The sequence below is a fragment of the Cervus elaphus genome, chromosome 4, assembly GCF_910594005.1.
Source record: "Cervus elaphus chromosome 4, mCerEla1.1, whole genome shotgun sequence".
Classification (NCBI taxonomy): domain Eukaryota; kingdom Metazoa; phylum Chordata; class Mammalia; order Artiodactyla; family Cervidae; genus Cervus; species Cervus elaphus.
Window position 1 is genome coordinate 36,385,304 of NC_057818.1, and position 14,539 is coordinate 36,399,842.

The window sequence follows — 14,539 nt, forward strand, 5'->3', positions numbered from 1 at the left end:
CCTGCTGCTCCAGGACTGCATCACGTGCCACCCACATTTTCGGCCTCTTCCCCATCAGGCCATCCTCCACAGGATGGCTGGAGGGATTCTGATTTGATCTGATCAGGTTGCAGATGCCTCAGCCCCACAGAAGCCTCGCTCAGCCCCTGTTGGGCATTGCATCTCCCCAGCCAGGCCCACCCATGTCTGCAGCCCCAGCCCTCTTCATGTTCACCTCCCAGCCTCCAGATGTGATTTCCTGCCTATGCCCTGCTGTTTCCTCTGCCTGTCATCTAGTTCATCTCCTGTCTTCTAAGACTCGGCTTAAAAATCACCACCTTAGGTCCTTCTGTCCCCCTGGCCAGGTGGCTCCATTACCTCCACCGGGGACTCCCGTGCCCCTGTGCATGGCCTGCTGTCTGCAGTTCTAGATCATGACTGCGCGTGAGATGAGGTTGCCGCCTTGCGGAACTGGGGGCTCCTTGAGAGACGGAGCTGCACTGAGGGCGCTGGGGCTCCTGGAGCTGCGCCAACAGGGTGAGTAAATGCAGGTCAACCTGCCTCGCGGTCTAAGGAGGGGGAGTTTCCGTCACCCAGTTGCTGTCTTGCAGCCACCATCTGACATGAGGGTGAGGTGCTCTCCCCAGAACAGAGCTTCATGTCGAAAGGTAAACTTAAGCTGGTGGTTGTATCTGGTTCTATAGGATGCATTTCACAAAGATCTTTACTTCCTTTACAGAAAATCACTTTGAAGCAAACACTGGAAGGTTACATTTCAAAGCAGGTTTGTCTACCCAGACCACAGCCATCTGCCTAGGAGCCCCTCACTCAGATGTGAGCAATGGGGCTCCCTGTGGTGGGGCCAGAGAGCCGGCCTCAATGTCCCACGTGCGTGCCGCCCCCCCCGCCATTCCCCCACCCCCCGCTCGCTGCTGTGGGGCCTGGAGCCTCGAACTCAGCCAGTGGCTTTCACCACCTCCCCCACACCCAGCCCAAATCCTGGCCTCTGTAGGCCAGACCACAGGTTGGGGGGTGTCCTCACCCTGGTGGCCTCAGCTGTTTCAGGGTGCCTGTGAACTTGGGCCAGACTGTTGGGCTTAGGGCTCCAAGACCAACTTTGTAACGACAGTGGTTGAAATTGGAGGGTTTGCTGCAAGCCTGCTGACCCTCTGTGCCGTGGTCTCCTCTGACCCCCCTGCAGAGCAGTGTTACCTCTGTGGCTCAGGCTTGGAGGGACTGGTGGCCCAGGGAGGCCACACCTGCCATCTGACACACTCACTTGTTCTTTATTTAAATCCCAGCAGTTTAATGTGAGTTTAACCTGGAGTTGGGTTGACAGCCCACTCATGTGCCCATGTAGCCTGATGGGTTTGCCCCCACCACTGCTGGCGCATAGAGTGTACACAGACCGGCACACATCATTATGTGGAGCCTGCCAACTTCAGACTGGCTGGAACGAGAGCTACAGGAGAGGACATGGCCCAGAGGAAGGGCCTGCAGGTCCTGTTCCTATGGCTGGGGAGGGTGCAGGAATTGTCCAGAGGTGCCCCAGCGGCCAGCAGCACCTGCGGTTGGTACCAAGGTGCTGAGGGTAAAGGTCCCGGCCAGACACCTGGGGACACCAGGATGTTGCCCCAGTGTCACAGAGCAGGCCCCCTCCCCTGTCTCCCTCCCCTCTTTCCTCCTCTGTAGCCTGAGGTCATCAACCCGGCCCAACCAACACCATCTTCCCCTGAGCACCACCCCATCTGGTACCACCAGTCTCAGACCGCAAGCCCTAGACCCACAGTCTGCACAGTAGTCAGTGGAGCTTTGGAAACAATCTGATTATGTTCTCCCTGTGGTGGTCTCATTGTCTCGGGGGACAAAGTCCAGTCTCCCAGTATCTGTCTAGGGGTCCTCTGGGCCCCTGCCCTCCCTGGCCAGGTAAATGCAGCCTCCCTTCATAAAAGGCTTCCTGAGAGAAATTGTTTAACCTTCTGTGTGGCTCATCCCCAACACTGGCTGGTCAGGGTTGGGATCTGCTACTGGCTGGGACAGGGCTATTGTCCCCCTGCAGCTTCCTTGGGTCCTCCTCACTCCTGCTGTGGCCCCAGGAACCCTTCTGGGCAAGTTTCCTCCCCAGCCTCGCTTGAGTGGTAGGTGTGACCTTTCTGTCTCCCCTGGATTGGTCATAGGAATGTTTTTTGGCCCCGTTCAGGCATCGATAGGCTGGCAGCCCAGAGAACTACCGTGCTTCTGCAAGATGGGGTAGATCCAAGCACCCTGGCCCTTCACGGCTCCCCTGGGTCCCGTTTCCAGAACCGCCCCGCCACCTCCCCCTCCCACAGTGTCCTGGACGGAGGGAACCTCAAGTGCTGCCCCCCTGCCCTGTGGCTGCTTCCAGGCATGGGAGCTGCTGACGCAGTTGACACAGAAGGGATTGCCACCAATGGAGCCAGTTCCTAAAGCTTTGTGGTTAATTATTTTGTCTCAGTGAAATGAAAGGAGGGTAAACAAACAATAACACATTAATTAGTCTGATCTACACTTTCCCCACGAAAGAGAAGAGGGAAGTTAAACACTGGAGGCTGGCAGCTTCTCAGCCCGAGAGTCCTCGGCAGGCTGGAGGGCAGGATACGGGGCACGGGTGTCCAGCCTGTGCCCCCCAGCCTGACCCGGCCAGAGATCTTTCTCCCAGGGAGAACACCTGTCCCTCCTCCCTGCCCAGGTCTCTGCTTATGTGTCCTGGGGTTGGCACCTCTGCCAAGCAAAGTCCACTGTGGCCATTTCTGGTGGAGCTGATGGGTCCCTTAAAGGCCCTGTGTGCTGAGCTGTGGCCAGCCAAGCCCACGGGCAGGGTTGCTTTTTTGAGGTTTCTGTTTTAAACCCAACAGTCACTCTCAGGCTTATCCCTATTGTGAATCCTGGTGTGTGGCTTCCAGGGTAGCTTGGGATGACCTCTTCCCTAAAAGCAGTGTTTCCAGAACTCACCTGGCGTTCCAGACACCCTCGGGTCCTCATTGTCACTTCTGAGCTCTGGGCTCAGGAAGGGGTCTACACAGTGCCCAAGGGAGGGCTCCCAGGACTCAAAGACTCTGTTCTAAAAGCAGAGACCCCCTGACTCACTTCCTCACCCCTGGCTGCATTGCTCAATGTTCAGGGCGGGCTCAAGGGTCAGGCTGACCTGATTGAAATCCTGGCACTGGAATCAGGCTCTGTCTCATCGTGGGAATAACAATACCTGCCTCCCAGGACCATCCTGAGGATTAGAGGGGTCACGCGGCTCACAGGGCTGACCCTACTTCCTTCCAACCTTCCCCTGCTCTTTGCAGGACCTCCCTGACCACCCTTCCCCTGAGGCTGGCCCCTATGTGCCCTGTTTGCTCTCCTTGACATATAAACTCAAGTTTGCAGACAAGACAAGCTGGTTCTGTGTGCTGTTCTGTGGGAAGCCAGAACTCACCTGCTTGTAGGCCCCACACTGACCTGCAGTGCCTTCGGATCCTCAGAGGTGGCCTTCACTAACTTGTTCCTCCCACCGTGGCAAGGACTGGACTGGGTCTGATTGCAACAAGGAGACTGGGCTGTGGAGCCAGGATGGACAAAGGAGCAGAGAGCTCCACAGTTTGCAGGTGAGAGAGGAAGAGGTGACTGGCAGGACCTGGGAGGTCACAGGCCCAGCCACTCCCAGGCAGGTAACGCCTGGGCCATTGACTGCCAGCAGCTGCTCCTGCAGGTGACTGATGATCTGCGGTGACGTGTCACCATGGAGACCCGTGGTTGCTAACCTGTGACCTGCGGCCACCACATCATGAGGAATGGGGCCTTAGACTGCTCAGAGGCCTGAGCTCCATCAGAGCCACTGTGCTCAGGGCTCCCGGGCTGGCTGACCTGCCATCCCCCCTGGGGAGGGCATCCTCAGGAATAGGGCCTGGCCAGGCCTGGTCCTGTTTGGGTGAAGATGCGGGGGACTCGAGGATAGAGAGACACGTCCCCAACAGCTCTTGTGGGTGAGCTGCAGTGGACAGCTCTGTACTGGATGCCTAATGGCACTGGCACTGAGATGCCATCCCGCTTCCATCTCCCTGGGAAGTGGACCTGGCATGTGTGCTGGTCCCCATGGTGAACTGCACAGAGGCCCACAGGGTCCTAGGAGTGCTGACTTTGAATTTACATTTCTCCTGCAGTGAGAAAGTGAGTAAGCCAGATCAGTCCTGCTGGTGAAGGCAAGCCCTGCCCGCTCTGAGGAAGCCCACGCCGTCTTCCGGGATCTCTAAGCCTTGCTCTGGGAACTTCTGAGGATCAGTGAGAGTCAGGTGTTGCCCATGTAGGGCTAGGCTGGACCCAGTCCTCCCTCACTTCCATCTGGTCCTCATGCCTGCTGAGCGCTCTTCCTGGCAGCAGGGTTGAGAGTACTGGAGCAGTGGGATCTCCTCGTATCCTCATCGTGTCCATAGGCTCATGTCTAGGCGGAGCTGGGCCAAGCCACAAGTTTCCTCAAGGAAGGTGGAGAAGACTGCTCCAATACAATTATCAGAATGTGCTCGCCTAGCTGGCAGTGCTGAGATCGGGGCGGCCCATTTCTGCCTGGATGCCTGCTGGGAGGAGTTGGCATGGCAACATGAGCTCTGAGCTGCTGAAACTTGGAGTCAGCTCGTGGCTGGGAGGACACAAAGAACAACGGAAGAGGATGCCTTTCTGAGTGAAGCAGGTCAGACAAATCCGGGCTAATCCCTGCAAGCCAAGTCCCAGAAGCAGACCTGGGGACTGGGGTCCAGTGTCCACACATGTGCTTAGCAACGCCTTCTGCCGACACAGCGGTGCCAGGTAGATGCCTGTTCACCCCTCCAGAGCCAAAGTCCCTGCCTCCCCTTCCTGTAGCCCTCCCCAGACTCCCTGCCCTTCCTACACTCTCCCTCCCTTGCAAACCCCCATCTGCCCATCTCATCAGGCACGTGCCAGTTTGCACACTGGCCCCCACCACCCTGGGAGCTCCCAGTGGAGCCTCAAGCACCAGCACAGGCCCAAATCTTAGCTGGCTCCAGCTCTCTGACTGTGGCGACCCACTTTTGTCTGCCCCGCAGCCATCTGGGTGGGGGGCAGTGAGCCCTACCAGGCCACTCAGCATCACAACCTCTTGACCCCCAACTGCATGGTCACATGACCCTAGCTCTTTCTGGACCCCTCAGGCAAGAGGCCTGCATTTTCTCTGAGATGGAAGCACTAAGAGCCTGAAGCTTCCAGAGCCTTCCTGGAGAGTGAATCCAATTTGGAGGAAAATAGACCTTAGGGCTGCAGAATGAGGCTGAGTCCTGGTGACACCTTTGAGCTTCAGTTTCCCTGTGCCTGAGGCCAACACAGCCCCCAGAGTTTCTAATTAATGGGTTGGCAAAATGCCCTTTTCCTCTCTCTAGACAGTTTTGAGTTGGGTTTCTGCCACTAAAAGGATCCGGTCTAATATCAACCTTCTACTTGATCTTTCTAAAACTTAATTCTCATCAGTTCCCTTCTTGTGCAAACCTCCTGTGGTGCCCCCTGGCCTGCCTGTTGGGCAAAGGGGGAGTCTCTCTCCTGAGTCCCCGAAGGCCTGGCAAGACCTGGCGCCTGTGGTTTGTGCCCCATGAGCATCCCTCAAGAGACAGCCAGACACAAACCCTGGTGTCAGCCATGCCAGGTTCAAGTCCTGCCGATACTGGATAGGGTGCTTGCCTGACTCTGAGCTGCAGTTTCCTCATCTGTTAAGCACACATAGTAACATCTCAGGGTAGTTGGAGATGACAGATGGGCAGCACTTAGCATGGTGCCTCACACATCTCTAGTACAGTCAGCCCTCCGTTTCTGTGTTTCTCAGTTCTCCATATCCATGGATGTGGAACCTGCAGTCACAGAGAGCTGACCTTAAGGGACTTGAGCATCTGTGGACTTTGATATCTGTGGGAGGTCCTGGAACCAATCCCCTGTGGATACTGAGGGAAGACTGTAATATTTTATTACTGTGGTGGTGGTGGTCTCAGTCATGTCTGACTCTTTGCAACCCCATTGGACTGCAGCCCGCCAGGTTCCTCTGTCTGTGGGATTTCCCAGGCAAGAATACTGGAGTGGGTTACCATTTCCTTCTCCAGGGAATCTTCCTGACCCAGGGATCGAACCTGGGTCTCCTGCATTGCAGGCAGATTCTTTACCAACTGAGCCACCAGAGAAGCCCATTTTATTACTACTACTACTATTAATTTCCTTGTTGCAAAGGCCCTGAAGATACAGCTGGAACCGTCAAAGTTTCCTCCTTGTGTGGTCAGTTGCTTGACGAAGTATGCCCTGTTCTCCCACCTGAGGGGCAGGGATGGTGCAGGGGGTGCCAGGGCCTCCATCTCTGGGCAGGGCTGTCTGTTGTGGGCTGCTCGTGCAAGCCCAAGTCACAGGCCTCTGCAGAAGCCAGATGCAGGTAGAGGGGTGATAAAATTTTCAAAAAGAAACTTTCCAGGGGAGCTATTAATGCGTCATGTGGTTTCTGAGAATAGGAACAGGCTGCAAGCAGCTCTGTGGCACTCCTTCAGTCAGCCTCGTCATTTCCATGTCAGAGCTCAGAAAGCCCAGATAAAGTCAATTTCTGCATGACTGGAAAGCAGATCTTAAGCAGGTTGGAGGTAGATGCACCGGGGTACCCCATGCCACCTAGTGTTTGTGGTGCCTCTGGGTTCAGGACCTTGTGCTCCAAGGTCATAGGTCAGTTGCCCTGGGAGTGTGGGCTCCATCGTGGGAGGGGGCTGAGTTTGAAGATCTGGCCACCCAGCCCTTTATATTGCCTGCCATTCCAGAATCATCTATTGGTAACTGAAAAGGGGGCCATTAAGGAGAAGGCTGGATGATGGCTGATATCTAAATCCACACCTGAGCCATCCTGAACGGCATCTTCTCCTCTTCCCATGTACCCTTGTCTTAGGCTCAAGCAGCCAGATCTATCTGCCGAGAGTCTGCTGAGGGCTGGACCCCACACGTGCCCACCAGTCCTGTGCCCTCATGGTGGCTGAGCCCAGGGTAGGGGCTTTGTTGGGGGGTGAGGGCTTCCTGCACGATGAATATCAGGTCTGAGATTGCCCCGTTCACAGGGTCTGCTCCACTTGGCTTTGACAGGACGGGACTGGAGCAGGCAGTTGTGACTACTGGAGAGACCACGTGCGAACAGCCGAGCGTCTGGATGGGCCTGGGCTCTGAGCCTTCTGGGTGCTGAGGTCTACACCTGAGCCTCACCTGGCAAGTGGCCAGAAGCTGGGGATCCTGGAATTCCCCAGCAGGTCACGTCACCTGCCTCAGGTGAGCCCTGGGGTATCTGCTGCGTGACTGACTGAGTACCAGCCCCCAACCAGCTCCCTGCTGCCCAGCGCCACCTCCACCTCAGGAGAGGCCCTCCTCAGGGACCAACACCAGGAGGAACCTCGCTTCTCTCAGGCTCTGCTGTTGAGGCTTCCATCCCTGCTGCCCTGACACGAGAGCTGATGTTAATGGTTCCTGAGCCGAACAAGGCTGGGAACACACTTCACTTAAGAACAAGTGACAGCATACTTTCTGTGGGAGTAGAGCTTTAAATACAAGTCCACACAAATGGCAGGATTTATGCAGACTCAGTGTTCAGCTGCATTTCAAGTACAGCGTTTCCTCCTGGAATGGTTTGGCCGGCTGAGCGGCATGCGGGCATTTCAAGGCACCAGAGAACACAGATGAAGACAATACACCTCCCTGACACGGCAGGGAGTTGCTAAGATTCTTCTGAAGGGAATCATTTCACATGCAACCTCAGGTTTTCTATGCAAAGAACATTTAACAAACTGAGTCATAGAGAGGAGAATTCATGCAAAGATTAAAAAGCAAATCAGTGCAGATGAGTAAATAAAATCGGGCATCAGCGTCTCACAAGCCTCTGGCATAGCCCTGGGCAGCTGGGCCCAAGGGCTGAGTTTCTGGGCTGTGACTGGATCGCACTCACCACTGAGGGCTGAGGCCCTTGTCCTGGGCCCCTTCAGAGATCTTGGGACCCTGGCCACTGCCCTCCTCAGGTCCTCCCTCTGCTCAGGGTACCACAGGAGGCCTTGGCTCTGAAAGAACCAACCAGAAGACCTCCTGAAGGAGGATGGCCCAGCTCAGGCTGAACCATGGACTACTTGCTTAGCGAGGCCGCTGACCTGCCTGGGGGGGCTGTACTGGGCCTGCTCCAGAAGATATGACTGGGAGGGGATTCGGGGCTGCTGTCTGCTACCCCAGGGAGTGGAACATAGAGCTTCATTTGCATAAGACTGTGAATTAGTTTTTGTCCACAGCAAAGCCTCTGGGTTCCAATGAACCCCTGCCTCTCTGGTAGTGGTGCCCTGTCTACACCTGCTGCTGAATCATATACTTCGGAAAAGGGAGAAAAGAACTCTTGGCTGGAGACCACATGTCCCCAGATGGCTGGTGTAGACGTGCTAGTGTAGACAGTGACTGACTTAAAAAGATAAGCATCCTTTGCCTTTGTGAAGATCCAGATAGGCTTTTCTTCCCTTTAGCCTACATCCTGCCTGCAAGCCTAGGAAGCCTTACTTCCTCTGGGCCTACTTTGTGGGCGTCAGGCCAAGACTGCATCTCCTGGTCCCCTTGCAGTGGGGTGGGATTGAGTGACTACCTCTGCCCCGCAAGCTGTGAGTGAAGGCGATGGGTGTCTCAGAGGGGCCAGAGTACTGCACCGCCGGTGAGACAGCTTGGTCCCAGGGGCCACGCTGGGCCTGCAGGGGATGGGAAGAGGGAGCTTTGAGATGAAGCCAGCAGCTTGGGGGGTCAGAGCCTAGGGAGGCTGGGGGTGCTTGGCTTCCATTCCCTGTGAGTCAGAGGCAGCACCCTGACTGCTTGGGGCATTTCACTCTGCCCCAGAATTCCTGGGGGCAGAGCCTTGCTTTCTAGGTATGTATATTTGAGTGTGGGGGTGTCCTTCTAGATGGAGACAGGAAAGTGGTGGGTGGTGGGTGGAGCAAGCAGTGAGCAACAGAGGGAAGTGAGGTGGAGAGAACTGCAAGCAGGCACGAGGGAGACAGGGCCACTCAGGAGTTCGGCCTGACAGCCTGCGCCCTTGGTGGCCACAGTGACCCAGGTTACAGGCCAGGAGGAGACACCAGGGGAGGGGCAGCTGTGGAAACGCCCTGAGAGAGGGTCCAATGCATTCACTTGCAGTTTACCCTCGTTGGGTTTGTTTCACTTAAGTGCTTAGAATGTCCTGTTAGCATCCCATTCTGGGTCTCAGAATAGTGAGAGCACACGGTGCGTGCTGGCTGTGCTCTGGGAGGACTGAGTGACCCTCTGGCTGTGACCCTCTGGTAAGCTGGGAGTCTGGGCAGCCCCCAACTTGAGGCTACCTGCACCTTCCCCCCACTGCTGGACAGAAGGTGGACAGGGTGTCTTACTGGCCTTTCTGGTAGAGATTTGGAAAGAAAATTTCCGGAACAGAGATCAGCACCACTGAGAAAACAGTCTATGCAGTGTCAGTGAGATTTGCTCTAAGATACAGGCCCAACAGGCCTCCGCTGCTTTCCTTCATCTGCCCCTCAGCCTTTCCCCCTGGTCCTGGACCTCTGTTCTTCTCGTTCCCTCCCTGCCCTTGGGACTGCTCTTTCTCTGAGCCCTTTGTTGTTCCCTCCTCCCTGGCCCACCCCCTGGAAGTGCTGGACCTTCCCCTGCCTCTTCTTCTCTTGGTTGACCTTTTGTGGGTCACCTATTCCCAGGTGTCTCTCCTGATCTCTGATCCCATGACTTTAAGTGGTTGACCAGCTCTCCATCTTCTCTTAAAAGTTTATCATTTGTCTTCTTCCATTTCCCCAATACCAGCTCTGTCTCCTGAGTAGTCCTAGGTCCCTGGACCTCTTCCATACCCACCCCCTCCTCTCACTAGCCCATGGTTCTGCCTCCCTAATCCCTGGCATCCATTCCCATTGGCCACACCCAATTCAGGCCTCACCTTGTCCTACCTAGACCCTGTGACAGCCACCACCTGATCTTGGAGCTGGTCTCCCTTCTTGGTCCTTGTGGCAGCTGGTGGCATCTTTCTAAACTACACATAGGACCACATTGCTTGCCCACTAAACTCTTAGTGGTCCTTGCTGACCCCAGGGAGATGCACCTGGCAGGAAAGAGCAGGTGAGGCCTAGCAGCCTGATTGCTCAGTGACCCTACCTACTTCTGAAGTCTCAGGGTATCCCCACCACCACCCAACCTGTGCAGTTTCCCCCCAAGCCCTTCCCATGCTCCATGCCTCTGCTGAGGTGGTTTCCTTGCAGCTATTTCTGCAAAGGGACAAGGCCTCGGCAGAGGCTCAGGGCTTGGAAGTCACGATGATGGTTTTATAACCAACCCCCGCCAGTCCCCTCCTCTGTGGCCCCAGGGGTAACTAGAGACCTTTGACCCGGCCAAACGAGCTGTTTCTCTCCTGACAGCTGGTAGTTTCCGAGCATTTATTACCCATGTGCTGGCTGCAGACCAGAAGGATGACCAGCCTCCCACATGCTCAGATCTACCACGCTAGACAAAGAACCCAAAGAGGGGAGGCTTGAGCAACATTGGCAAATCCCATCCCTCACACAAAGGGAGGGAGGGCTTATTGTGTGTGGCCCAGTGAGGTGTTTGCAGGGCCAGGGACCCTGCCCACATGGTGACACCACCTGCTTGGGAGCTCATCCACCCACTTCAACCTCCAGGCCTGGGGAATTCGAGCTCCTTTTTCCCCTTGCAGGCACTCAGTATTTTATCCCACCACCTGTATGTTGGGCACAGAGTAAGCAGATACTTAGAACCCCTGATGACTGACTGACAGGCGACAGCCCTGCCCCCTGCAGGCCTGGGTGGCTTCAGCAATCCAGCTCATCCTGGGTGGCCCATCAGGACCTCAGATTCATGCTCCCCCTCCCTCCCTTCCATACTGTCTCTCTGTGCGGGGCGTGGGGGGCTACGAGCCAGTCCATGGCAGAGACACGAGGGAGACTAGAAATGAGCCTCAGAGAAGCAGAACCAACATCCACCTCATGGGACATCTGAGCAGATGCTGCACAGAACACACCTCCCAGAGTGAGCTCTTGACATTGAATGGTGCATCTACACGGTACAACCACCCCAACCAGATACCATTGGCTCCATTTACAGATGAGAAAACGGAAACTCGGAAAGTAAACAGCAGTCCCTAAGCGGTGCAGCCTGGTCACCGGATCTCAATTTTACTTTCCTCTCTGCATTTCCACCAAGATTAAATACAAATGATATGCAAACACATGCAAAATATGCAAGTGAGCGCTGTCCAGCACCAAGCCCCCCTACCTCTGGAACAAGTTCACCACACTATCCCCCTTGTCCTGCCTGTTCTTACCCCTCCCTTTTCAGTCCCTGAAGGTTACATTTGTCACCTACCCCCACTGAGCCCTTAATGAAGACCCCAGTAATCTTCCATGTGAACTGCCAGCTTCATCCAGCTCCCTTTTTGTTTTTCCATCTAGTCATCATCACCTTGAACCCCCATATCTCCCTTCCCCCAGCTTGGTGACCTCCCCAGAAACCAAGAAAGCATCTAATCTGCATATTTGGGAGGGAGCAGGTTCTTAAAATGATCTTGCTGTCCTGGCTACTGGACTGATGTTCTGAACTTTCCAGGGGTCTCTGTGTTTCTGGTTTCCACTTTTATTCTAAAGGTTTGAATGATTTCTCTGAGATGGATTCAAGACTAGAATTACAAGGTAAAGTTCAAAACTTCTGATACACATTGCCACACTGCTTTTCTCGAAGGTCATTTGAGAGTGCCTGTTTCACAGTATCCTTGCCAGCTCCAGGTATTAGCATTAAAATTTTTTTTTTTATAGTTCAGTGGGAAATGATATCTGATTATATTTTCCAGAATATTTAAATTGTATTCCTTCATTTTTGCAAAATACTGTGCCTCCGTCTTTTTCCTCCTTATTGAAGGAGTTTGCATTTTCAGTCTCCATAGATGTGCGTGTGTCAGACATACCCCTTTCTGCAGGCACTGAACCACAGGCTGGGTTCAGAATGGGAGCAAACTCTTTGCCCCAGACTGCTTACCCAAGAACTGTGTTTTCAAACTTTTTATCCAAGAAGCAGAACCTTTTCTCAATCTCAGACAGCACCTCTTTATATAACATGTGAATAAGTAATCTATGAAGGGAGGCCTGAAGGGTCCTCTCCCATCTCCCTCTCCCTTCCAGAAGCCCCTCATACCTGAGGAGCCGCCACTGGGAGCTTCTCGTCTTTCTGGCAGAAGAGGGAGCACTCACTTCGGAGTCAAGGATCTGAAAAGAAATGAACGGTTCACAGACGTGCCTGGAACTCAACAGTCACCCAGCAGCCCAGTACAGGTGAGCCAGGTACAAAGACCGAGGGGCCGCACCTGTGCAGGAGGCACCGCCACACCCTCCACGTCGCCAAGGAGAGGGTGTGGGCCCCGCGGTCCCCACGAAGTTCAGCCAGAAGGGGTGGGGGCGGAGGTTTGTGGGACAGACAGGCTGGGGACCTGCGGGTTGACAGGTGGGGAGGGCTCTGTGGGTGGGAGGCATGAGGCTTCCCTGTGAACAGCTGTGCTGTTCCAGACCAGGCCAGAGCTGTGCAGCGTGAGGGGCGGGGAGAGGCGAATTCAGAGCGCCAGCAGCGGGGCCTGGGTTTGATCTGATAACTGAAGCTAGAACAATCAGAGCTCTTCCCAGGAACTTTGTATAATCTCAGCCTCACGAGATACCTGAGGGCGGGGGGAGGGGGGGTGGAGAGCTGAACCCAGACCCGGAAAAAGAGGGGCCGTGGCTACTGGGACAGGGGTGGGTGGGAGGAGGAAGCCGTTTGGCAGCAGATAAGGAGTTGAAGAGACAGACCGGCAGAGGGAGGGCTCGGCGGGGACACTTCGTGAACCCAGTGGGGTCTTCGGAAGGGGGGCGTTTGGGAGGGCACTCGTGTGCGCGGAGACCTTTAGACACGAAGCCACCGGCTGCCCCCATTCCCTGCTGACCCAGTCGGTGGATCGGGCGGGCCCAGACACTCACGCCCCTGGAGGGTCTCTTGGGCCCGGGCTCGCTCTCTGGCCCCGCCCCGCCGTTCTAGCCCCGCCCCGGCCTCAGGTGCCGGACCCGCCCCGATTTCTGGTCCCGGCCCCTGGGCCTCGGACACTGCCTGGCCTGACTCTCTGGCCCCGCCTCCTGAAACCTGGCCCTAGGCAAGAGCTCTCTGGCCGCGCCCCCTGGCCTCAGGCAGAGTCCTAGCTCTTTAGTCCCTCCTTCCAACCCCAAGTCCCGCCCCCGACTTTCCAGCTGAATCCCTGGCTTTTTGTCTCCGCCCAGCCCGCACCCCGCGCGGAGCTCGTTGGTCTTCCACTCTCTCAAGCCAGTCCTGCTGCCGGCGGCGCAGAGCCCTCTTAACCACCCTCCCATCGCAGGCAAGGCAGACGTCACTCACTCCCCAGGGTCCCTGTGGATCAGCCTCTGTCCTTTAGTTACACTTATTTTGCAAATCACCCAAGTTGTTTCAGAGGAACCTGAAATTTGTGTCCCAAGCCCTCTGCCCTCAAGCCTGAGTAGAGCTGGAAGGTGTGTCTTCTCACTTGGGAAATAGTTGGCGCCCTCCTGATTAGGGTTCCACTGGAAAAGCTCCAGTGAGACCAGTATTCTAGCTGGCTGAAAGGTCTTGGACAAGTCATTTAACTTCTGAGCCTCAGATACCCCGTCCCCTGTAACAGTGGGGGTCACTACAGGGTCTTGGATGATCATGGCCAGGACCAAGTGAGCACAGGGACTGATGTTACCAGATCAGAGTGGGAAGAAGGAAGCCAGAGGAGCCCTAGGTCCTCACTGTGCAGGAGGGGGCCCTTGTTTCCATGGGGACACCCTGGCTTATTTCCTGGCTTCTTTTCCTGAGTTTCCTGATGAGCTTATTTCCTTGCCAGTCTTCCCGCTCCACCTGTGGTATGGGGAGTCCACTCTGCTGAGAGGTTAGAGGATGGCCTACTGTCTTGGCCTCCAGGGGCTGCCTTGTCCCCTGTGCCCTGGATGCCGGCCTCCTCACCCTCAGTAAGTTGATAACCCACCCTCTCCTCTCTCTTTCACCCTCTCACTGGGCTGACCTGCCCCTAGACCACAGGCTGGCATGCATCTGGAAGTGGACATAAAAGAGGCATCCCTCTCCGGAGCCTTCCCAACCTGTGTGGCTCTCAGCTCCCACCGCCTTCTCCGCGAGCAGTGAGGAGCTCGCACCTCGTCTCTCAATGAGAGATTTGTTAAAGAGGGTCTCTGTCCTTAGATGTTCCCCATCTTATCCCACATAGGCTGCATAGCATCTCTCCCCTCCCAGACTCTTCTGAAAAATCCCCTGTGTGTGTTTTTTTTTTTCAAAGTAAAATTAAATGACAGGAACTAACTATTTAGGGAGGGTTTCCTGAGGGGAAGTGGAATCTCTGCAACCTTGAGATTACAGGACCTTTTCTTTTCTCAAAAGAAAAACATGTCAGAGCACTGGTATTCTGAGCCAGACCTTGTTTTGAAATATGCTCCCCTCTGTCCTTTAACAAACTACAGCCTTT

At 55.3% G+C, this 14,539-nt stretch overlaps 1 protein-coding gene and 1 long non-coding RNA gene across 5 annotated transcripts in view; one reads left to right on the forward strand and one right to left on the reverse strand.

Moving 5' to 3' along the window:
* Positions 1 to 14,539, reverse strand: part of SMPD3 (sphingomyelin phosphodiesterase 3) — an 83,431-nt gene that overhangs the window by 14,187 nt on the left and 54,705 nt on the right. For 3 of the 4 annotated variants that reach the window (XM_043898893.1, XM_043898895.1, XM_043898894.1), the window contains exon 2: positions 12,199 to 12,269. The gene's annotated coding sequence lies outside the window, so the exon portion shown is untranslated. Of the gene's footprint in view, positions 1 to 2,952; positions 3,078 to 12,198; positions 12,270 to 14,539 lie in introns of those variants that run through there. The other variant, XM_043898897.1, reaches the window with a different exon arrangement.
* Positions 3,278 to 7,313, forward strand: LOC122691886. Its single transcript, XR_006340527.1, has 3 exons — positions 3,278 to 3,593; positions 4,149 to 4,788; positions 7,093 to 7,313. It is a non-coding gene; the product is annotated as an uncharacterized LOC122691886 (long non-coding RNA).